The sequence below is a fragment of the Meleagris gallopavo genome, chromosome 21 (genome assembly GCF_000146605.3).
Source record: "Meleagris gallopavo isolate NT-WF06-2002-E0010 breed Aviagen turkey brand Nicholas breeding stock chromosome 21, Turkey_5.1, whole genome shotgun sequence".
Taxonomy (NCBI): domain Eukaryota; kingdom Metazoa; phylum Chordata; class Aves; order Galliformes; family Phasianidae; genus Meleagris; species Meleagris gallopavo.
The window spans coordinates 2863381-2889361 of NC_015031.2; the positions used below are offsets into that span (position 1 = coordinate 2863381).

Consider the following 25981-nt stretch of genomic DNA (forward strand, 5'->3'; position numbering starts at 1 on the left):
AAGCTCTGAAGCTGCAGGTCTGACTTGTGTAGAAGGTTCAGTTGCAGCACAGGGATCCATGTCCCCTCTGGCTCTGGCAGTGCCAAATATCACAAGCTCAGGAGCACAGACTCCATTTTTCTATGATAACCCCTAGGCAGAAGTGAGAGGCTTGCCTGGATTCCTTGGGGATGTGGTAGGTGTGCTGACACTGCAGAGTTGTGTGGTTGAGCCCTGGGGGAGGTTCCCCTGAAGGACAATTTCTGTCCTCAGGCCCTGCAGTACTTGCAGCTTTTCCAGTCTGGAAGATGCTGTCTGTTTTAAATGCCTGAGGGTTAAATGAGCTTGTACATACATATTCTGAGGTTAAATATATCCAATCTGGGCCGCTCGGATGTCATCAGTAACTAGCATGGTGTTGCTTTTTCGCTTTCCCCTGCACAGCCCTTTGCTGCTGGGTGCAGGAGGGGGGAGGTCCCTGGTGATAGCACAGGGATGTCAATAAAGCACTGAAAACAATTGCAGTGGCTAATTGATTCGTTAGTCTGCCAGCAGACTGTGCAGCCTCATCCCTCCTTTCCTCTCCCCGACCTGCTGACCACCACGCTCTCGGAGGCTGGACCTGCAGGGCTGAGGCAGAGACCCAGCAGCAGGGCTGTTTCTGCACTGCCTTTGGCTTTCTTCCTGCAGGTGGGTCTGTTCTACACCACATGGGTTATGGGCAAAGGATGTTGCTTTTGGAGGGAGCGAAGGGCTGTGTTTGCCCACGGCTGTTTATCTGCCTTTGCAGTGTCTTTTCTCAAATGGCATAAGACTCCCCAGGAGGTGGCTGCTGGCAGCAATGTGATCCCATTCAGTTGCAGTGCCCTGGGAAGGCACAGTGCTCTTCTCACAGCAGCAATCGTGTGAGGTCTGCTCTGCATCCCAAGGAGTGAGCTGGCTTCTGGCAGCAGCAGGTAAGGGCTGGAGCTGCAGTGCCTGCCTGCTGGCAGGGCTCAGCAATGTCCTTTCTTCCCCTGCATCTCACATTCTGCCCTCACAGCTCTTCCCCTGGCACCTTGTGGAGGCAACAGTGAGGAGGCCCGTGTCTGCTCTGGATGCAGAGAACCAGGCTCTTCAAGTCTAACACCGTTTGGGCAGAGGCACAGACGGGATGCTCAGGCTGCAGGTTGGCAGCCGTGATGATGCAGAACTTCAGCACCAATGTTTGCATCTCTGTGCAGTTCTCCCACATCTGCAGTTTCCCCACCAACCAGTTCTGAGCAAATTAGGGTTGGGCTCATCTTGGTAGAGCTTTTCTCCCAAGCCACCCATTAATCTGGAGGTTACTGTGGGGTCTTGCTGCTGCTGCAGAACTGCTGCCAGTCGTTGTCGCCAGCTGGAAGGTGGCAAGCTGCTGTAGTGCCTTGTTAGAACCTCAGTCCCAGCTTAGCACCAGGATGTTGATGTGCCTCCTGATGGCCTGAGTGATGACTTTTCAAATATTATGCAAATGCAGCATATAAGAAGCCAGCAGGTCATGAACCTTTTGGAGATGCTCTGAAGGGGAGCAGGAGTTTCAAAACTCAAGTGTGTTCACTAATGATTTCTTTCCTCATTTCTCTGAGTAGAACATCCTGGGTCTTTGCAGCTCTGCAGAACTAGAGGAGAAACGGTGTGCAGGTGTGGTGAATGGGAAGCAAGGTGAGCACACAGGTACCTGGGTGTGGTGGAGGACAGCTCTGGAGCCCACTGGGCTGATTCTTAGGATGTGCAGCAGCTTGATCATGGAGTAGAAGCTGAGCCTGGAGCTCTAAATCAGCAGGGCCACCTGGAACAGTGCTGGGCTGTGCTGCATTGGGCTCCAGTTTTGGAAGAAGTGGGAAGGACGGCACGAGGCAGAATCTGTGCTGGCTCTTGTTTCTGACAGAGGTTGATTTTGTCTTCCTCCTTGCTCACTCCGTTCACCTTTGTGTTCAGTTCCCAGCCTGTGCACAGCAATCCAGGGGGAAAAGGGACAGGAAAACTGTGAGGCATTGTGTGAGTTGTGGTTTGGTAACAATTATATCGCCAATTAAATTACCTGATTTTAGTCTGGCTTTGATGCTCTGTTTATAGCATGGAGTCTCTAATCCAGGCAAATTATGTTTCACTGGTACTTATATCTGTCTTAAAGTTGCTTCACTTTGCTCGATTTCATGTCCTGTCTGCTGCTGGACCTTTAAGGCTGTCAGGGGATAGGCTTTGATTTTAAGAAAGTCTTTCCAGCCATACTGGGCTTGGAAGCTCTTTGACAGGAGGAGAGCTGAAGGGTTCTTCCAAATGCAAGAAAATAGCTGCAGTATCCAAAGCTCAAGGAGCTCTCCTGCCTGTTGTCCCAGGCAGTGGATTGGGAGGAGCAGGGCTGTGTGAGGCTGTTTTAGCTGGTGTCCTCATTGTTCAGTCCCTGCTACCCACAGCCGGTGTGGATGTGCACCTGCATGTCTGTGCTCCAAGAAGAAGTGACCAGAATGGGCAGTTAGCTGTTGTTGGTTGATGGATGCCAGTCCCTTAGCTGTTGGAACATCAAAATTTATAAAATCTTGCTTAAGTCCTTTACAGAGTACAATTGAGCTGAAAGCCTCGAGGGACTCTGCCGAAAAGTGATCAGAGTTGATTTTTTAGGCAGACAAATCCTTTGCTAGCAGAAGGGCCTCCTAGCCTGGACACGTGCACTGTGCTGAAGGGAATGAGTGCTGAAGGGAGATGCTGCAGAGAACTGGAGGAGATGGAGGACTCTTCCAAAGCTGCTGAGAGGAGACACTTGGTTGCAGACATGCCTTGTTTGTGCTGCCAGTGCAGACTGGGGCAGGAGGGCAGGTGTGCTGCAGTAGAGTGCAGCTAAAGCAGCAGAACCAAGTGACCAGCAACCCAGGGAGTTGGCAGGTGGCTGATGCAGGATCCCTGGAGAATTGTGGTCTTGTTGCCTTGGGAATAATTTCCTGCCCTGCTTCCTACATGTCTTCCCAAATCTGCAGCCCCCAGCACGTTAGCCCTCTGTCAATCAGAGCAGCCAGGGCTTTCACCTCTCACACATGTTGCTGTGCAGTGAGGGCCTGGAAGAGGATGGAGCACGGTTCTGTCTCTGCCCACCGCTCACTCCTTGTCAGCTCTGTCCCTGGCTTAGATCTAGGCAGCCAAGGGCTGTCATCCACCACCCCTTGTCTCCCTCTGTTCCTGCTTGTGGTGTTGCTTTTAAACCAGCTCCAGGCAGGCAGTTGCCCAGGTGTGTTCACTGCAACCCATGTCAGAGTGTTTCTGGCAGGAGCTGAGGGCAACCTCATCCTAGGGACCAGTCCTACAGGCAGCAACCACAGGAGCATGCAGTCAGATCAAGTGGTGATACAGGAGAGGCAGACAGGAGGTATGTTTTAAATACTTTTATTTCTTAATTTACATAAAGGTATAGATTTGGCTTATTTCTCTTTTTTTATACTCTGAGATTCACAATCAATTGCTCTTAAAAAATAAAATAGTCATTTGCTTCTGAAAGAAATCAGAAAACTATTTTATACTCCTCCTTGTATAACAAGAAAATATACTGAATACTCCCATACATCACGTAGTAAAGGTGATAGTAAGCGCTGGTTTACCAAACAATAAACAGAGAAGACAACAATTAGGGCAGAAGGTGCAGAGAGGAACTCTGCTTTCCAGAGTACATCCATTCATTTCATAGGATTCTGTCGCCCTGAGGTTCTCTCTTAGCTAGTTCTGTAAAAGGTGAGAGGCTGTTGGGTTCCCCCACTCAGATTCTAGCTCCAAGTGACAGCAGCAGGAGGCAGTGTGGTTACTTGGCTTGGCAGCTTGCTGCTTTTCAGGTAATTTCCTTGCCTCTCTGTGCAGTTCCCATTACCTCTTCCTCTTGCTGTGTACAAGCAGTCTAGTTGCTTCATAGCAAGTACATTGGTGCAAATGCAGTACTGGCTGCAGAGGAAGTTAATGCTTGCTTAAAAACAAAACCACACACCGTGCATGAAGTGAAGAAGAAGAAAGTTGTCATGATTCAAAAGGGCATCCTGGACCATCCCCTCTGGACACCCTATACCTGTGGGGTCAGGCACAGACCCTGATGCATGCAGCAAGGCTGCACCTAATACTCCAGGTCCCAGAGAGTGCAGGAAGGTCAGAAGGAGCCTGACTGCAAATCATCAGAGATAGGTGACCCTCAGGCAGAGAGGTGGGGAACAGGAGCAGCACTGGGGAAGGACCAGACAGAGCCCCAAGGAGTGGGGTGAGATGAAGCAGCACCAGCTGAAAACCTGTCTGCCTTTCCCCTCTCTTGGCTTTTCTTCTGAGGAGATGTATGTGTGTTAGAATGGGAGGACGTGAGTAGTAGTGCTTGCTTCCTTTTCGTGGTGTTTTCCCAGGTTTTCAAATGCATTCAAGAGCTGCTTTTATGCACATTTATTTTCAGACATTCATACTAAGTCATTTTGTGTGCAGGAGATCAGATGCTTTAAAAGTATTTGTGTTCTAATTGGGACAATTTAATCTTACGTTGAAGTTTTGAGTCTGACGATCATCATAGCACTGATGACCTAAGTTTTGAGTCTGATGATCATCATAGCACTGATGACCTATTTATTTAGGTGATAGACTGGAATCTTGCTTCATTGGTTGTGGTGTGTACTAAAAGATATGTATATAAAATCAATTACCTTTTCAAATTAACAGCCTTTCTTTAAAAAAAAAATACTAATTTTAATAAGAGTTGCTCTTCAGCTTTGATGTAAGCAGTGTGCATTCAGTCTAAGTTTTCCTCCAGTTGCATACTGGCAGAAATGGGCCAACATCTTGGGATGGGGAATACTACATTAGAACCCAAGGAGGGGACATGGATGGCAACATAGATCCAGTTTCTGTTTGATGACATGGATATTTCATGCCCAGATTTGATGTGCCTTTTCTTGTTGACTTAATCCTGCAGACCCTTGATCTAAGTGAGCTGGTTTCACACTAATAGACCAAATACTTTTATAGGAGCTCTAACTGAACAATTCTTCCAGTTAGGAATACAAACATGCAGCTAAAACAAGACACACTCAACAAGAAATCCAACCTTTCTGCTTTCAGCCATTAAAATACAGATCACAACGCGTAAAGGGGCAGCAGCCAGGATTCCTGTCCCTTCTCCTGTTCTTCTTCACTGAGCTATTCTGCTTGCTACTTGGGCTTCTCTTGCTTAGCCTGGAACATGTGGGAGGCTTTCAGGGATCCCTTGGCATGGGACTGCTGCAAGTAGGAATCGCTTCTTACTCCCTTGCTTGCTCACGTCCCTTTTTCCTTATTAAAAAAGCATCCACAGCAATTTCCTTCATATACACAGAAGATAAAGCTGGCCTCCTGTAAAAGAGCTGTGCTTCTCCAGCAAGGATTGGGTGTGGCACAAACAAGGAGAGATGGCAAAACTATAAAACACTTTGTTCCCTTTTCATTGTTGCCTTCAGAGAATTAAGTTTAAGGACAATTCCTGACCTCTGAACTTGAGCAGGAATGCTTCATTTTGTTGACAGTAAATGCTAAAACAGAGAGGGCCTATCAGAAAAGCAGCTCAGGAAATACGGCTAATCTTCTTTGGTATCTGAAATGAAATGACTAATTGTTGGGTTGCCTCGTTTCTTTTTAACCATCTTAACAAGGAATTTCTTAATGGGAATCAGAAATTCATGTGCCTTTAAAGCCAAGTATTTGGCTTCTACGGTGTCGGTATTTCCCCTGCACATGTAAATAGGAGCATAAGGTGGGAAACAAAAAATTGTTTTGGATTTGCTTTCTGTTATTTTTTCTAACATCCACTTGCTGTTTTCCAGAGGATGCCCAGGCACTCAAGGAAGATTTCTGGCTTAGTTGTTTAGCCAACTCTAGAGCCATTGTTTAAGCATTTTATGTAACAGATGAAGAGGAAATGCTCAGATTTTTATAGGAATCACCCTCATAACACTGGCAGTGTAGGAATAGTGACTAATTTGGTGGAATTACCAGCCATCTCTACTACAGTGCTTTGCTGTAGATTGCAGCACATCCTGGAACTGGAGATAAAACCCAGATTTACTACCTTTACCTTCTTATGTCTGAACAAAAGCTACAACACAAACAGAACAGCCAACTTGGAGATGTAACTCACGTCCAGTCCCAGTTTTCCATTTCCTTTGTTGATTTAGTCATACTTGCAGCTTAACCACAATTGCTTATTGTACAAGAGTGAGGTACACCTAAAGTCTGGGTGCATAACCTGGAAGGAGGTCTGGAAAATCTGAGTTCTGGGAGACATCTAAACAGAAAAAAGGGAGTGAGAAGTTCACTTGAACAAACGCCCTTTCTCTGGAAGCCTGACTCTCCGGGGACTGTGCTCTCCTTCCTTCCTGTCACTCTTACAGCATTAAGCTGGCACAGCATAAATTTGGCTTGTGGAGGTCAAATGCAAGAAACAAGACTCTTGTGAAATGATGCTCTGACTGCTTTACAGCCACACTGCTCTGCATTTGAAACTCTTTTACATAGCTCAGACACTGGCCTTGTGTCTTGAAGATAAATGATTAAGAGGCACCCCACTAAGAGCAATCTAGGACAGTGTGTGGAGATGAACGTGCATGACCTAACCATTGCTCCAAAGGGAACAGCACTGTAGAGTATCAGCTGCCTGCTCACAAAATACTGATGAGGGAGAATTGGCACTGACAATACACGTAACATGATATGCATGTAAACAAAGCATGATGTTACTGGCACAGCAGTATTGCACTACCAGGCCATTGGTAAAGCAATTCAGCCAGATGGATTTTGGTATTTTAGAAACCTGTGAATCTCCTAGGCAAGGCTGAATTTAGTATACTGAGCAAAATCTGGAGCTCCTAGTATTTCTGTCCAAAGTCTGGGGCCTTTCTGTAACAACCACCAGCACACCCAGTGCAGTGCAACTCTCTCCTCTGTCCTATTGCTCAGCCTCAGGTGACAGGTTCCATCCATCCATGGGAACTCGTCCCATGGTGTCCTTCTAGGACCTGATACCAGGGCACTGAGATGAGGAGAGTTGTGGACGTATTCATGTCTGGTATGGTTACACAGGCAGCTCCAGATTCCAAATGTTTAAATAAAAACTGTTTATCTAAATATATATATATATATATCTGTCATCTAATGTCTTTAGCAGATAAAGCATCTTAGGACATATTTAAATAAAAAATAATAATCTAAACTGAGCCTTCAGTGTTAAAGAAAAAGTGATGTACAGAATAGGTCCCCAACTAGTGCAGTCTCTGGGTGTGGGAGTGCTGGCAGAACAGCAGCATTCAGTAGGACAGAAGTCCTGTAACAACGTGGACTTCATTGGCTACAACTAAAACCATTTACACAATCTACAGTCACTCACTTGGGTCCAGTGGAGAGTTGCTTTAGATGCTCAGAGGAACCTGTAATGTCCTTATGCTCAAGAAGCACTGCGTTCCAGGCTGCCCTGCTCATCTCCTGGTGCCTGACCCTGCAGGCTGGAGTGGCGTGGTGGATTTGGTGCTGCTATGTAGCCCTTCCAGGGTGGCGTGGAATTGAGGGAGCCACCATTTTCCAGTGTGGAAGGGCTTTGAGCTTGAGACTGTTGCTGGAAGCAGGAATCCACACGTGGTTTCCTTCACCTTCAACTACAAGAGAGGAAAAAGGTGGTTAATGTCCTGTAACGAGAGCTGATTGGTAATAGTGAATGCATGCACCCCACCTTCGTGGTGCAATGAGGCCTAAGAATCTTGCCTCTGCACAACTTGAAGTCTAACACAGCTTGACTGGTACAAAGACTGGATGAACATAGTTCTGTGGGTTTTGTGAATGAGAAACACAAAGATGCTGTGATCCAGGCAAAATCTGCCCCAGATTTGGACTCCTATCTGTTGTATTTAAGGCAGCAGACAAGTCTTGTTTACATCAGTTGTTTAGGTACAACTCTTTGTGCTGTGGATTCAAACAGCTCAGAGGATAACAGGGCTGACTTTTGCTAGGCTGCTTTTAACCCAATCAGTTCATCAAAGAACTGAAAGACTGCCTCTCACCTTAAGTTTTCTTTTCCAAAACTGCTGTTTTTTTGGAGAGCCCAGTTCAGGGCTGGGGGGTCAGTCCAGCACGCACATGTGATAGCTCTGCTACTGGTCTTGCTGCTGACAGAGTAGTGCAGACAATGTGCTGCTGGTATATGCTTGCTTTAAAGAGCAATATCAGCACATTCACTGGCTGGTGAGATAGCACTTGTGCATGCTGTGGACTGTTTAAGCAGCCTGCAGTTTCCTAGATTATATAGAAAGGATAACCAGTTCTCTCACTGCAGAATTTCCTGTGAGAGGTTCTTTGCTCCATGTTAGGCAGGAAATTGCCCCGACCTTAAAAACTAGTGACTGCTGGGTTATGGAAAAATTCCCTATAAGGATGGCCTGGTTTCTCTCAGACGGTATAAAATTGGACCAAAAGAGGGAAAAAAAAGTACAGTGAAAAACTTCAGTGTGCAGAAGAAGCAGGAGTTCGGTTTTATGAGGTGAGTCTCAGCAGCACCATGTAATGTTTACACTCCAATTTTTTGAGGCTTTTGCATTTTTTAAAACTTTGTATAAAAGCTGCTGAAAAATGATAATGTGTGAGTACACATCCAGCCAAGAGAGGGCAAGGCACAGGCGAGTCTATTATATCCTTAGCCAAAACATATTCTCCTATGAGGACATAGTGCATCTGCTATACTAGAGATTGCAATTAATCATTTCCCCAGAATGCCATTCTTAAGTGTATTACTGAGCTCTGATTTTATGATTAGTCCTTCAGTGCATTTAATTTATAGAAAAGAAATCTTTTCAAAAACTTGCTTCAATTAATTTTGGCTACAGTAAATTGCTGGGAAGCATTTATCAATTGTTGCAGCTCTGAGCTGCAGTGCTGTGACTGCTGGAAAGTGATAAGAATAGCATGAACAAAGGGGAGAAGAAAGGGCAGTGGGACTCCTCTGGCTTATAACCATGGCCTTAGGGTTGCAGGGGGGACGGTCCTTGCAACAACACACAAGTTCTTGTGCTCCAGAAAGCATTTTTCAACAGAGAATTTTGGATCTGGAATGTGCTAGGTATGGTCATGTGGTAGTGAGCAAATTTTAGGCCAAGAGCAAAGCAGCAGGAGGTTTTATGAGTGCAAGACACATTCAGGCAAAGCCTAAATTCTGGCTTTGGACAACCACATCTGGTGCTCCTCAGGGTGACAGGGGTTGCACATCCTTATCTGCTTAAAAAGGAAAGCACAAGGTTTCTGGAAATCACTCGGTGCAACAAAGGGCACTTGAGTAGACCCTTGGTTTTCCTGCTCTTGATTTGCTCTGATTTGGTATCAAAGGTACAGATCATGGCTGTGTAAGATTAACCTCTTTCCAACTGATGCAAAAAGAAATAAGTTGATGATTAACTTGAAACCAGTTGCTGGTTTGGGTCACTCACCATCTCAGACTTTCACAGAGGCTGGTGGCATCACAAGTTGGTTCACCCTATAGGAGAGAAAACAAGAGTGACATGAGAGAGCTGCACTTAGCTAAGAAATAGACTTCTTAACAACATACCAGCCTGTTAAATCAGGTGCCTGTTTCGTAACAGTTTCTAAAGAGACAGGATGTTAATAACTGTCCTTCACTATAGCAAAAAGCTGAAACCCTTTCACAGTGGCGTCTGATAGCAGTTCTGACAACTGTTGGAACATGCCAAGTAATACAGCAATACTAATGAACAAGGATTTGGGAAGGCCCCAAAGGCATTCAAACCCAGCAACTGTTTCCCTAAGCCAGTAACAAGACCGTGTACACAATGGCTTTTGAACGGCGTCCTTCAGACTTGACAGCATAAATGTAAACAGTCACCACTGATAAAAGTTAAATTAAAAAGAAAGCTGTCGTTCAATTTTCAGCTCTTGAAGACCTACTGCTGTTCCAGACAACTGCTCCCAGGTGACTGATGGGGTCCAGTGGGGACTGCAGTGTCACCCGGGAGAAGCTGTTCTCTGCAACATGCTGTTCTGCACTTCCTGAGGGCAGTAAGGAGAATGGATCCTGTGTTCTCTGTGGGGACCCAGAAAGAAAGCAGCAATAGGGCCACAAAGTTTCTTCCTTATACCTGGTCCTTGCTGTTCCATTGCATGCCCTGTGCAATTCGGCTTTCCTCGTCCACAGCTCTGAGCTGGAGCTGCCAACAGCTCTCCTCCTCTTTCTTTCCCACACTCTTCATGCCTTCTCAGACTGTTCCTGTCCCTAGGTAAGCACAGTCTCCTTTCATAGTGTTAAGCATAGCAGGGCTTTTCTGTGGACTGTGTTAAGGTCAGTCACCCTTGAACTGTATTCATTTTGGGACTTGCTTTCTATCTTGGTTGGTCATTGACATCAGCGTTGGAAAACCCCCACCTCACTTAAGGTTATGGCTTGAAGTAACCACATTTGTAACTCAGATGTGCTCTATCTACACCTGGCCAATGGGAGAAAAAATGAGCACAGAACTGGAGATTTCTCATACCTCTTGGCTGTGTTAACTTAAAATAACAAACTGAAACCGTGGTATTGTACACCTTAAAAGACTGCAGCAGGATTTTGCCATCACACACGAAAGTACAGCTTGTTTCCAAATCAGTGAAAAACTTGGGCAGGCTGACAGGGAAGATGACAGAATCTCTGCCTGAGGTCCAACCAGGTAAGAACATCATAGTGAAACATCACTTTCCTTTGGAAGATGCTGATTCAGTAAAACTCATCATTGTCCCCTTACCAAACTTCGTACCTGACCCAAGGTACTGCTGAAAAGGGATGGTGCTAGGTTAAGGCGTGCTCCAAGATGAAAATAAACCAGGATAAGGGCAACCTTCCAAGAAATCTCTGCTGCCTAGATGCAAGATCCAACATTCTATGCATTTCTCCAAGGTCTCTTGTCTTTCTGCATTTCAAAGCTATAAACTGAAGTTTATGCAGGATGCTGGCCCACGTTTCTTTGTAGGATTATTCTTGGTAACTCTACTGCACTGGACATTTTAACCATGCTTTAGTTTTCAGAATATATCACAGAGCTAAAATATGACCTTGTAATGCAACTACTTTAGAAGTAGGATGTAAACTATGGTATTTTTGAAGCCAGCAGAAAACACTAAAATAGATGTCTGAATGCTGTAAAGTGTTGAAAGTAATGTCCAAGATTCAGAATACGTACAGAAAACATTTGCTCTGACATAACTTAGAGAACCCACCTGCATTGCTGAGAGGTGAACTGTAAACATACCTAAGACTTTGCTTCTTGTGTTACTTACAGTTCAGCTTCCCATGGAATAAAACCCACTTCCCACATAAGCACTTCTGTTATCCCCAAGTCTCAAAAATTACTTGTCGTTTGCATTTTAACAAGTATTTCTCAGTTTTGCTTTATCTCTCCTTTACAGATGGGAGCAGAGGCCTAGAGGGGCTAATTCTGAAATGCATTTAGAAGATTTCACAGGAAATTAGACCCCACAAGACTTTTGAGAACCTGCTGGGCACAGAATCGACTTTCAGGAATCGCATAGGAAGTGGGCAGAATTGAGAACTGAAATAGTCTCCAAAATCTCACACAGGGCAGTTTTCGTTCTTTCTGAATCACTGTAGTGCAGACAGTGGTCACTGACTTACAGCCTGATTTCAATGAAGCTCAGCTTCTCAGCTTACAATGGCAGCTGGTCAGCTCTGCATTTATTTATTTTTTTTAAGCAAAAATGCTAATAATAAATTTCAGATTCTCTTAGGTGATAGAATGTCTTCCATGGACTTAAGAAAACAAGACTAAAGAGGATGTAAATCCTCATTTATGACCCACTTGTCTTTCTAATGATGATAACCCCACACTGACTAGCTTGTTGCTTCCAATCTGGGGGTATCTGCTGACTAAACTTTAGTTCCTAAAATGTTCTATTTTCTCCACATTGTTTTCTCAAGATGGTGAATGTTTTCAATCCTTGAAGAAAGTGGGGTGGGAACCACTGTTATTTCCTGAGGGGGAGGAAACTTACCCAAATTGCCTTTCAAGAACAGAAGCTGCACAACTTTTTTTTCCTTTTTTTTTTTCCCCATGTGCTTCTCTAGTAGTTAAAATGAGACTGACTCCTTCTAACCCCATCATTTCCTCCCCTGTCAAACCCAAACAGTTCTCCTAGATCCTATCAAACTACTTCCATGTAATGTGACAGCATCTATAATTCTCAAGCATTTATATGACTGTCTGTTTAATATTAAACTACGTGCTCTAGAGCTGTTAAATATTTATGCTGTGTAAAATGCATCTAATTTCACAGCACCTCAGCCAGTGATAGAATTGCATAAGAAAAAGATGACAAATTTAAGATAACAGATGAGTGGCCAAGTCCTTTACAGGTCAGCTATACTCTAGTTTCAGTTTCAGGAACTGCAGAGATGATTTTCCAAATTCTCTTTGCCTTTCACTGTAGCTGCTCACCTACCCAACGACACTGAAGATTAGAGTTTGCAATACAGACTGTAATTGCAGGTTGTAGTAGCAGTGTACACCTCTACCGTGCTGTAACAGATCCCAGCACAACTCAGTGAGGCTCCACAAATGAGGCTTTGATGCCCACATCACATCCACGCGTGCTCCACCCCACGTCAGCAAGAATAAAAACATTTCCCTTTTCACCTTCATTTCTATCTATTCACAGCCTAAACAACACTCATATTCTGGTATCCTACAGATTGCCATGCAACCCATTTTCCTGCTATCTAAATAAGTCAGGCTTTGGCTTCTGTAACAGAGAAGCATATTAGGAAACAGCATCCTAATTTTACAGCCTGCTGTACTTAACATCACTTAATTTTTACAAGCAACAATAAAATGCTTCAGCGAGGTCCTTCTAGCCTGCAAATAGCTCATTATTTGACTAACAAGGGCTCATTCAGTAGACAAGAGTGTTAGGGCTACAGGGGCAGCTAGATCGACAGTGGCCTCAGCAGAAGGGAGGGTAAGTAAATCCCTGCTGAAGCCAATTGCCAAAACACATTAATATTAGTAAACAAAGAAGGGAAATGGACACAAATTTACAGACCATTCCACTCATATTTTCCTCTATTGTCTGCATACTGTCAACACCCTCACAAACCCAACTTGCAGTTTGGCCTGGCAGCAAACAAACAGGTAAGTAACAAGACCAGGAAACACCTCGTTAAAAACACACATAACCACTGGTCATATGCTATCACATATGTAAATCACATTATTCATACTCCACACAGACACTGCTGCCTTATCTCACCAATATTCCACCACACAGGAATTCATAGCAGCATTTCCCTGGGAAATGCCACACCTCCCTGCAGGTCTTTGAGTCAGTGAAATTCCACTGGAAGCACCAAGCATGCACAGAGCCAACAGAGCTGCACATGTCCTCATGCAAAGATTTCTGAGCCTGAAAAAAAATCAAAGAAGACCACGGATAATCTGCTTTGTCTTATTTTGCTTACTGCTGAAACCAAAGCTAGCTGCAGAGTGCTCATTCTGCTTGGCTCTGTACCACATTTGCTGGGTAACCAAATGGTCCCAACAATGCACTGCCTTATTGCCAGGCACGTTACCAAGTGCAAAATCAGCAGGGTAGAGACCAGTTCAAGTATGCACCCTTTAAACCCTTCATTGCACATTTTTTAATCAAGCAGTGCAGGATATAAATGTGCAAACCACTGCTGTCCCCCGGTAACAAAGGATGGCTGCAGTTTTCACCAGCAATTGGAAGGAGCTGGACTTCCCTGCTCTACAACAGAGAGTAAGAACAGCTAAATCAAGGATTGCTTCCAATCAGGATGACCTGTTTTGACTGCTCTCAAGCTGTTTTGATAGTTAAGTCAGTAATTTTGGGCTAAGACACACAAGATTAACAACATACTCAGTGCTTTGATTTAAAAGGCTCCTAGTATGCTGTGTCTGGAAACAATGACAGAGTAAAGATGCATGAAGGGTGAGCAATAATAATATATCAAGATAGAAGGAGCCCAGTGAGGGTACAGGGACAGGACTGGCACAGCTTAAAATAGTCTGTGCTCTGAGCTTCCTGATGCATCGTGACAGGATCGTGCAGCCTTCCTGGAAAAGGGTCTGTTGGATGAAGCTCAGGTCAGTTTGTTACAATTCGTAGTGCTGTGCTTAGTGCTCTTTAGCAAAGAAGCAAATGTAGGAATAGCTTACATTGGAGTAGAAAAGCATTGTTTAATGGAGTTCTGCTGGCTGCTTCACTCATTGATAGCCAGAGAGGAAGCTTGGGGCCTGTGTAAATCTGAAGCCCTCCAACCCAGGCTCAGAGCTGAAGACTTGGCTGTGTGCAGCCCTGCTGGCAGCCGCTGGCACAGAGCTGCCCTTCCCTCTGGAGCCAGAAGAGGTGGCTCAGTCTGTGCTGAGCAGCAGCTCTCATGGGGAGCTGCATGTTGCTGGTGACAGGTGCTCTTTCAGCTGCACTAAAGAAATGAGTTGGCTTAAATCCCCTTTTTTCCTGCACATCAGTGGGTTTACTGAACAGAATACAATAATTGTGTACAGCAAATACATTTTTTCTCTCTGTTTGGTACAGCCTCTCAAAGCTGCCCAGACTCGGTTACTATTTTCCATCTGTTCACTTAATCCAGGTGCTGACGATATGTTTGCCCCCAGAGGAAGAAACATAGGTCAGCTTCTATTTACCCTCTTTCACAGATCTTACAAGAGGAGAACACTGTCATAAAGAAAGAAACTAATCACCTTTCCTTCTATTTTCCAGGCAGCTGAAACAGAACGGATCTGAATATGAGCAGTCAATAGCACTCAGTAGGTACCAAGGACTTGGATGGAAATGAAGTCTGCCTTACTGCTCTGCAGTGGTATGATAATATGGACTCCTGAAGCTACTGAAGATGCAGGTCTCTGAGGCCCTCAGAGCACTGGGCTTGAATCTGTCCCTGTGTATGTAATTCTGCTGGATAATGATGGGCTCAGAGCTAAGATGATCAGTTTTGTAGAGCCATGGAAGATGTGGATAACATCATACTCTCGTGTGCACTGAAATAATGGACAAAAGAGAAAGCAGAGAGTCTTGATCTTTTCTTGGCATGACCAAATAGGAAAGGGAATAACATGACAAACGAAAACAGGTATGATGTAATCGAATCTGTGAAAAAATTCTGTACAACTTCCTGATGCCAACTAATTAGAAACATATTTCCTACCCTCCAGAATAACTACCTCATAATACAGCTCTTTTCAGCAATCTAAGCTACCTGGTATGGGGAACTGTCCTGTTTTGCTCTGCGTAACAGTCTGGGCAAGCCCTTTCTGGCACATGATAGTGGTCTGGCAGCAACAATTACTAAGCCAGAATACTTAAGACACTCTTTCTGGAAGTACTGCAATTAATAAGCCAGCAGTTTTGCCCCTGCTTCACTAAAAGATGTTATTCAGGTCAAGGCCCCAGCCACAAATAAATTACTCTAACACACATACAGTCACAGCTTGCCGAAAATCTGCCTTGCCAAATACCTCCAGTCCAGATTCAGAGTGCACAAGTCTGCTGATTTCCTTCACACTAAGTGTGCATTAGTCTATTATTAACACCATTGCCTTGAATATGAGCATGCAGTTCTTCACATGAAGAGGTCATCTACTAGTGACAGAAGTCAGTACCTTTATAATATGTTTTGTGACTGTGACAGTCTGCAAGAGACCGGCAAGGCTGTGGTTTTTATTACTTGTTCCATTTCTCTGCATCAAAAAGGGTTTCTGGCTTGGAAGACTGCCTTCTGTTCAGCTGCTCCACTCACCTGCATGAGATCTCATCAGATTTCATACCTGTGCCAGGGAAGCCTTAGCAAAGAAATTGTCTTAGCAGGAATTTAAAATATCTTCCTATGTGATGAAGTCCTTGCATGCCAAGAACTGCCCTTTGCAACGACAGTGAGTCATACTGCATCTATTGTGAGCACATGGATTAAGTTCCCTTCCACCTTGTGGGCAAGTGTTTTTAATCTTGTTTTACAGTTGATGAGCATTTTAGGGGATAGCATTTTACTTCCTGAAGGTCACAGCAGAGATTCGGTAGCCAAGACACTGGTAGGACCCAAGTAGTTCTTGATGTGATACCCTTAGAAAAGAAATTCCCTTTTTGCTGCAGAACAGCACACAAGTAGCTAGCAGTAGTCTAGGAATGCTGTTTTCCTTTCTCCATGGTAAAAGAGATTAACCTTGAAAGGACAATGAATGTGGGGAATTGATGGGCTTGGAGAACCACAAAGTTCTGCCTGCAGCCTCAGCCACAGCTCACACTTAGCAAGAGCTTTGCCAACACCAGCTGGCTCCATCCTTCTGCCTCTACTTAAGCAAAGCTCCTGCTGCCAACAATTAACTTGAACAGCATATTTCAAATGCTGCGAGCGTTTTGCATAAGGACCACAGTTCAGCTCAACGTGTCTGTGAACAAGCAAACTGACCCTTGGCATCTTCCTACCTAACCTGCAGGAAATCTGCAGGTTGAGTAAAGCAAGCAAACCAAAACAGTAATTTTTTTTTAATGTGAGACCAGATTTTCCATCTGCATGAAACCAGCATTTCTCAGCTGAAGAAAGCAAATCAGCATTTAAAATTCAGCCAGTCCCAAGCCATTACATTCTTGTATCTGCTAGCTTCATCTATGGATTTACAGACATGGCTAGTAAGCAGGGAGAAAAAAAACAGTTATACAAGCAGGTTTTTTCCACCAGTAAAAAAACTACTGCTATTTTCACCACCTCTTCATATTCCTAGCCCTGCGTTTCCATATAAACCATCTAATTGTCTAATCCTATTCCATCTGCAGTCTGTGAATATTTTTTGTGTGACTGTATCTGCAGAACACACTCCTTGCCTCTCTTCCTTCATCATCACAACACTCTGCAACCTAATCTGTTTGTGTGGGGTTTTTCTTACTTTCAGAAGGCTAAGGGCATCTTACCTGAGCTAAAAAAGCATTCTGTCCAGCCCCCTTAAACAAGATAACCTTGCAAAGGATCCTAAAATATTTACTGGAGGGCATATTTGTCTTAGTAATGCAGATGACCAGAATGGGACGCGCCATGCACCAGTCTAGCGTACCAGCTGTACCTGTTACACTATTAATGGAGGGGTTTCTGCTGTGCTGCCAACAACATGAGGTTATTTCACAGGTTCCTTTCTGTCTCTAACTGCTGCCACACAAAAATCAGAGAAAAGAAGGTTGGCAATGCTGTGAGGCCTTTCTCTGCCCCACAAAATAGAATCTGCAAAGCAAAAATAAGGTCAGACACTTTCAAATTGCTGCAACAGGAGAACTGAGAGATCATTTTATATCTAGTTCTAGAAAAGGCTAAAAATAAGCCTGATGTGAGGCAGAAGACAGTCTGAAAATGGATTATTCTCATTTTTCCTGTAATGTAATTTTCAGATTTGCTGTGTTTAAGACAGCAGAAAAGATGCATGACTAGGAATTGTTCTTTTTGTGTCTTTCACTACATGGTCTGTATTAGCTTTTTCTTTCCAGTGGTTTACCCACCACTTTTAAAGTGAAATGTTAATTACCACTGCTGCTCAGCTAGAGTTCCCACATCTGATCAAAGGTGTTATTATTTTTTTTTGATGAAATGTTTAATTTTATGAAAGAAGAAAAACCTACTAGAGCCACACAAGCAGCCTGAACCTTTATTAGTCATGGAAACAACAATCAGGCAAACCCTTTATGCTTGCAGATCTCTCTGAAGTGATGGGTGGTAGCTAGTTAAATACCTAAATTCTTTTGTTCTGACCATCTGCATCAATGCAGCTATCTATTCCTGTTTGTATCTGTGCCAGAGATATACACTGCAGTTGCATCCTGCTGCCTGATCTGCATTGCTGTATCTTTGGCAAAAATACCCAGCGTATATCATGAAGGATGCAGAGAGGGACAGAACAGTTATAAACCTTGGATATCCAGCTGTACCTCTGGGTGGGCACAGGAAAGAATAGAAAATCTCACCCCTCCTGGTATAGAATCAGTGATTAAATAAAAATTGATACAGAAAAAAAACCTTTTGGGGGTAGATTATTCTATACCTGAACAGAGCAGTCTTTCTCATAAAAAAAATGGAGGTGAATTTGGGTTTTCCCTCAGAAAATACTGGATGTGGACATTATGAGAGACGGGACCCTGGACTGTAGGATCACTTGTGCCTGCTGCAGAGCATCAAGGGTCCCACAGGTCTGTGCCTGTACAGAAACAGAATCATTGCACAGCAAAGCTCCAGAGGCTCAACACTCACATTGGCTGCCCCGAAAAGCATCCTGCTACATGATAATTACATTACAGTGATTTATATGCCCTGGCACTTGAAAGTTGTCAGAGCTTGGGGAAAGGACTTTTTCACTTTTCCTAATGAAAAGAGCACATTCTTCCTAATTAGTAGTGAAGCTTCTAATAAGTACTATTGCAGGCATTTCTTCTACAACTCTAGGGTGAATCTCTTTTTTTTTTCAGGTTATCTGCATGTGAGCAAGGGAGAGGACAGACAGACTGCAGCTGCAGTTCTAAGCAGTGCTGAGCTCTTACTTCCAACATGTGCAGTACCCCAGGTGCTCCTCTAGAAGTTGCCTTCTGGCTGATAACCTGCCAGAACTGCCCAGACACCAGCGATGGACCTGGGGAATAACAGTGAGGCCATCAGATTGCTGATGGGTTTATGCAGGGCTCTGCCATGGCAAGATACTCTATTTGCACATACTGTCTTCCAGGGCATCTCCAACTACAACTTGAATGTCACAAACACTACAAATGTAGTCATGTTTGGCAAGAAAACATGAGGGCTTGAATCCTCCACCACAATTCTCCAGAACTGGATGGACAAACAGGGTAGGCAAGTGAAATCACAGCAGTGATTGTAGGTGAGTGGCTTCAAAAAGAACTTGTCTATTCATCATTTCTAGAGCATGAGAGCTATTACAGAGACCATTCTCTAACCATTCTCTCTCTCTTATCACTTTAGGAGAGTGGGGGTAAATTTGTGTTTTTAAAATTGCACCAAAAGTGATTGGATTACATTACGGAGTGAAATACTGTATTGTGTTCTCTGCCAGTCCTAAACTCACCAAAAGCCTATTTAAGCTGTCAGGCTCCTAAGACAGTATGAAGGTCTGTAAAAGAATCAGGAGTTTTTAAGAAAAGAGTAGCTGTACAAAGAATTTTTTTCCTGAGTGTTTTTGTGAGAGGGACATCCTTGTTGATTGGAATTCCTGTGCTAAAAAAGTAATGCTCAAAATATGCCAAGAATTGTGGCAATGACAAAAGTAGAGTAAAAACACCATTAGGCTCTGAAAGCCTGGAAATTCTGTTTTTGAAAGGAAGTGTGGTGGAAACTGGAAAAAGTTTTACAGGAAAGTGTGGTTGCTATCCTGGTATGTTGTCCTGCCTGGAAGAAATTATCTCAAAGCAAACACCCAGAGACCATTACAGAAAGGAAGAAACAAATGAAAAAACATCTAAACTACTTTTCATAGAAGCACTGAATTGAAGCAGAGAAAGCTTCATTTCCATAGGCAGAGCAAGGCTGCAGAGAGCAGTGTTACACTTCTTTGCTTCCATATTAGTTCATTAGATAGGTCTGTGACATCTGGCCTGTGTGCCCTGACCCTACTGGTGATAAATGAGTTTAATCTCTGGCATGTGACACCAGTGTTTGTGATTCCTGCAGGTTAATTGATTTCTTTTGGCAAAGCACATTTCCAAGTCCTGTCGCCTGAGCAGCACGACTGACTGCAGAGAGAAAATAAGGCATCTTGAAGAAGAAATTCCCCCATATCCAGTGAGTAATAGGTAGGATATGAGAGAGGATTGGCCAGGCAGAGGGCTATCCCTGCCAAAGGGGTGCAGCGCCAAGTCCAGATGGCCTCTCAGATAGGTGGGAGCTGGACGAAGGGTTTAAATCCAGCATGGAGCTGTAAGCTGCTAATAGCAAAGCACCCAGTTGTCTTTTCTCTCCCAGGAAAGCATGCAGCCAATAACAAATCCTCCCCCGTAAATTCTTCCAAGGAGACCACTGAACCTGTCAGCAGTGGCAGACAGGACCCAGTTGACAGCACAGATCCCACTGCACATGGCATGGGCAGAAGCCTTACTCAGCAGTTGCCAACCCTTATAAAGATACTGCCTCACTGTTCAGCAATGTGTCAAACTTGAGTTAAGCTGCACTCTCCAGGAATCTGATGGTAAGATGACAGATTATTTTTAACATGGGAGTGGGCATATCTAGAAAGAGTGCAGCAGAGAGAAATTATTTTGTTAGCTATTATTTATGAAAACTGTTCTCCCTCTGTACCTGAGACAGTTTGCTATTGCACATGTAGGATCAGTAAATGAGTAATACAAGTTCATAAATGAGCACGAATCAGATTAGGCAACTGAAAGATGCAGAGAGTGTAGCAAAAACAAGTCTGAAGCCTAAATAGGTAAGTTTCTTCACTCAGTGGACCAGTGACTAGTGGGAAAGCTGGTATGATTTTGACATAACCAAATCTGCTCAGGCTGTCTACAGCAATAGACAAAAGTGAACACATCTGTGTAGGAAAAAGGAGAACAGTGAGACATGATCTCTCTGCTACTTACTACTCTATCAACAAATTGAACTTCTGGCTCCCTGTTGCTGCAAAAAAAAGTCACCTTGAGCACCTAGAAACTTCTGTTCATCTTGCCATGTCCCCAAGGGATCGTTACATAAATTTGCATATACAGCTCATTTGTGCCACTACAAGAGAGGAGCTGGAAGGCAGCCAGAGAGCTGCCATCCTCCTGGCTCTGCAGGCATGGGAGGCCTTCAGGAACTCAAACAGGTTTCATATTTTCTCCAGACAATCTGCTGTACCATCTACCTCTTCTTTCTCATAAGCAGATCTTCCTAACCTCTAACATCTAGCTTCAATTACTGCAGCTTAAAGCCTTTATATGCAGATGACAGCAAACCAGTCATCCACAAAGCCTCACTGAAGTTCAACTGAGCAAGACTTAACCTCCTTACCAGATACACAGGTGACGTTTTGTTCTCTGCAGCATGTTTTAACACTTCACTACAGGTGAAATAGATACTTATGGTCACCAGGAAGTGGAAAACTTTCCTTTCTCTGGTATTTGTACGTGTTAGTAAGAGGAAGCAGGACTGCTCTTAGAGGGACACAAACACTATCTGTGACACTGCTTCCAAATCTCCTGCATTCAGTGGATATGACAGTGCGAGCCAGAGAATAACACCCAAACTATTTATACACTTATGACAACTCCAAACACCTTATTTTCCTTGTAGCTGTATCATATCTAGTGACAATGACATGCCAGAGCCACTTTGCTCATCATAGAGCAAAGCATATCCTGCTCTCTTTGTCTGCAGAACTGCCATAGGCTGCTAACATAGCCACATCACGATCTTCTGCCCCACATATCTACATCTGTGTCATCAATCCAGTACAACCTGTGTAGTAAGATTTACACGGGCAAACTCAGTCACACAAAGTTCACTCTGATGTGGATGCAGCACTGACTTTGCAAGAACACATCTATGCTGTTGTTCCTGAATCAATGCAAATGCCTCTCAGCCTTGGCACAAGAACAACGCCTCCTCCTCCTCCAATTGGGAGCAAGGCAAGGCAACTTCCAGTCAACACCTGCCCGCATATTCAGCATGACGTTATACACAGATACTCTACTGTTCAACAATTATGAGAAAGAGACTAACCCAGCAGTGTGTATGTCATGTGGAAGCGTCTTCTGAATTACTGTAGTTGCCAACCGTGAGGTGGTCCGAATCGGTTTCATTACTGAAAAACAGTAGCTTTTTTTTAAAAAGCTGCAATAAGGGACTGGGAAATACTATCAGCACAGCGAGCCTTGAGCACTTATGTCCCCACATACACAGCTTTCTTCCTTCTCTGCTCATCCGGTGTATTGGAGGTAGTGAGCAGGGTACAAGGGTCTGAGACGGGACCGTGTGTTCAAAATTGACCACCAAGCTCTGTGAGGTATCTCTTGCTCTTCACCTAGCAGTCTACAGGTGCCAGCACACAGCAACCCCTCACCACATATGGCCTGGTCTGTGCATGCTCACGGAAGGATAAAAGGGATCAGTGATCTCAAGTACTGTGCTCCCCTCCAGGCCATAATGCCAGTAACTGAGATCCACCAGAGCAGAAGCATGTAAAGGATGCCCAGCCAGCATGACACAAGCCCCTGTGCTTCGTGCAGCCTCATGCACTTTGCTGAGCTGAGGTTCTTTGCATACAACCCAACATCCTTTACCTGGAAGGACCAAGGCCCAAGGAAAGAGTACAAGCATAACGTTCAAGAAAGAATACAGGCTTTGGTACCTCCCCATTTGCAATTGCCAGGTTACTCACTGTTGTTCAGCTTTGGCTCGGTCACTGAGGAAGAATAGGGCTGTAGCCAGGAAAAACATCCCTCCTAGGACAACGACAAATGGGCAGAGCATGAGTGCATACCCCAAGCTGAGGAACTCCCAGAGCGGGGACTCCTTTGTGCTTTGTCGTATCAGATCTGAGATCTACAAGAGAAGGGCAAAAAAAATTAGTCACTTAGATGAAAATAGACATTATAATGTTGAGGGAACACAGCTCCAACAACAACCACCTACTAAACATATGCACGCAGTTTAAAATGGAAGACTTTGTTCAGAAGAGGCTGAATGTCCTCCATACTTTCGCCTTCCACACGCCATTATTCTGCACTCTGGAGCCTGGGCAACTCACACTGTGAGCAGCACAGCAGGGGTTCTCCTCACCCTGTCACTCTCTGCCTGAGCTGTGAGTCTTCCCACACCCCTCTCCATCTTCTCCCTGCCTCCCTCAGTGACTGAACCAGTGGGTGTCCAACCTTGCTGTACTGAGCAGGCCTCCTGGTGTGCTGATGCTGCCTCACTGGCATTGCTTGCTCAGTGAGGTAGTGATCAATCTTCTGCAATTTCTTTGAAGTCTTGCTTACTCCTACATCTTTACCTACCTTTCAGCAAAAGGAGGTATTCAACTCCTTTCCTTTGTGTTGAGTGGGATGGTGGAAATATCTTTCATGGAACAAAACCCACAGGTCCCATTTGCTTTTCAGAGGCCGACCTTGCATATAGTTTTATCTGAGGCATGGGCTTCATTCCCTCATCTACTCTCCCAGACTTTCTGCTCTCTGCCCACCAGGCTTAGACCAGGTTTGGCATGAGGGCCAAACAACCACACACCACTGAGTTCATGGGATAAGGCAACCTGTATCTTCTGACAGTAGAAACGCATAATTATCTGAAAGTGAACACAAGTGTGCACTGACACAAAGGAGAAGCAACATGCAGTGGCAGTTTTTAATTCATTATGAAAAGCTTTTGCTACAACTCAGTATTATTTAATGAGTGCCTATAGCTAAGACAATCACATTTTAATATTTCCTGTCCAGCAAAAAACTTGTCACTCTATAAATCAACAGCAGTAGCAGCTCTCAAGTGATTATGTATTTAAATGTCCAGCTCTGCTCCTTTTGTTGAGACAGAAATACTACTTTATACCAAAAGATTGCAGGGAATTTGCACCATAAAATCTTACTGCTGTGCACACATACAAATCAGTTCCAGAAACAGTCCAGGCTTGACCAGCCAGCATCTCCTAAACAGGCACACTACTGCTAATGAAAACGGTGACACAAAGTACAAGCAAAATCCAACATTGAGAGCTTACATCTAAAGAAACAACTAGATGAAGTGAGAAAATGTCACACCCAGGAGAAATCACCCGTTCAGAGCTCTGCACTGCAGCCAATTCTATTGACCTGGCAGGTAAATGTGTTCAGAGATGCCTTACAGATGCCAAGATCTGCAGAAGGTCACAGAGGGATGGAGGCACTTTGGAGCACTGACGGCCTCAGAGTTTTAATAAATCTGGAGAAGGAGAAACAGCCAGCCTGAGGCAGGAGGTGAAGCTGCTCTGCACACAAAAGAGTAGAGGACTGCTATGATGGGGCAATGTCAAGAAGTGATGAGTGAAGAAGCACCAGAAGAGCGTTTCAAAGGAAATGATTTTTTGGCCAGACTTCATTGCTTCATTCCCTGCTCTATAAAGTTGGAGGAGAAAATTTCAGTGTATGGAATATAGGCTAAGGAAGCGTTCCTGGTTTCACAAAGAGAACTTAATTCACAGCATATAACACACACGAGAAAAAATAAGAGCATTATCACCAAGTCTCAAGTGAGAACCAATGGATAAAAAGTCCTTAGATTGAAAAGCAAACAACAGTGGCTGTAAGTCTGAGAGACTTATTAAACGTAGCAGAAAGTTTTGAACGTGAACAGAACACACCCATAGGAAATCAACAGAACATGCACTGCATTCAGAAGACAGGACCTCAGTTGGTAATTTATTCCCTCTTGTATTCAGAGACCTTAGTTGCCAATGTTTCCCTTATGCTTCATTATGAGCCAAAATTCTACACTGAATCAACCTCTCTGTGTACAATAGCCAGAATTGAGGCTATTCTACAACAGAATTGAGAAATTTCTTTATTGGGAATGGATACAATTATCCTCCAAAAGGACCAGACAATAAATCACTCAACAAATTGACATGATAAATCACCAACCGATGATGAAAAGCTAGGCATGGATGATGTGATATTCCGGGCTAAAAAGCAGCTTTGAAAATGTAAAGACTCCAATAAATAAAGCTCCCAACACACCTTGCTCTGCTTTGCTCTTCCTAAAGCACCGTACTGACCTTTTATACCAACAAACCTTGTTAACACTGAATCTGCTGCCTTTGTCACTTTTAACCCTCCATACTCTGTAAGTGTGCACTGTAGGATGAGCAGTGTTTCCCCTTATCTGAGGTACAATTCCACCCATCAAGCCATATGGCTTTCTCATCTAGGTTCTGTATAACCTCCACACCCATCTCTGCAATCTCTTAATTCTGGAATTTTTATCAGGGCTCAGATATTGTTGTTGCTGTTAACTTACAGTCACTGTTCTATGTTGTTCTGCTCTACTCAGCTACAAGCCACCTGCTCAGACTGGAAGTTTGGCCATCTCTTCTCTGAAGGACACAGGACATAATTACAGACTTGTGCTCCAAGAATGACATACTGTTTGCCAAATGATCTACACTGCCTTGCCAATTTTTGGCTTTCAGATTCCTTGAAATGATAGGACTGAGTTGGCAAGACCCAATCTCTCCTCGTATTCAGTGTCTTCTCTCTATCACAAGTAACAAAAAGCGGGTGATGCATGCATGCAAATCAGTGCCAGTTCTTCAGCACAGAGTCATGTATGGGATTCCTTTTTTGCTTTGCCACTTCTTAACTGGTAAAAGAAAAAAAACTTAAAAAACCTTTACCCAAAACCTGGGGGTAGAAAATCAGCGAGTCCATCTGCTGCTTTGCAAGTTCTGCAAGTATCTGATATCATCCTAAGCGTGAAACTTCCCATCTAACATACTAACTGTGTTTTTTCCCTCACCAACACAGATCTGGGATCAAGAGGAATGACTTAGCTAAATAAACTTCAGCTGATGGCACTTTGTCACCCAACACAAACGACATGTGTTCAGTGGGTGGCAGTCCCTGGCTGGAGTCCATCTAGAGGAAATGCCCACTTCCCAGAGAAGAACAGTTCGCTCCAGCAGGCTGATCCAACACAACCCAAACCTCTGATTGTGTCTCAGTCTGAGTGCAGAAGACAGTGGAGGAAAAGTTGAAACTTCATTGCATTTCTCTGAAGCCTACAGAAATACAGCTTGCTCCTAAGATACTCTACCACCCAAACAGCATGAGCAGTTCAATTACAGATGCCCTTACTATACAATGTGATGGTAGCATCTTTGAAATCGTTTCAGCTGTCTTGTCTTATTTGCTGAAAAGTACATCTCAATTTCTCTGCAATTGCTTGATTTTTCTAAATTTCTGATTTCACTCCTTGGGCACCAAT

The 25981-nt window shown here is 44.0% G+C and overlaps 1 long non-coding RNA gene across 1 annotated transcript; it reads right to left on the reverse strand.

The window, feature by feature from the left end:
- Nucleotides 1-3379: 3379 nt before the first annotated feature.
- Nucleotides 3380-22591, reverse strand: LOC104913864. Its single transcript, XR_795679.3, has 3 exons — nt 22407-22591; nt 9453-9499; nt 3380-7634 (listed from the first exon to the last, which is right to left on the reverse strand). It is a non-coding gene; the product is annotated as an uncharacterized LOC104913864 (long non-coding RNA).
- Nucleotides 22592-25981: the final 3390 nt, after the last annotated feature.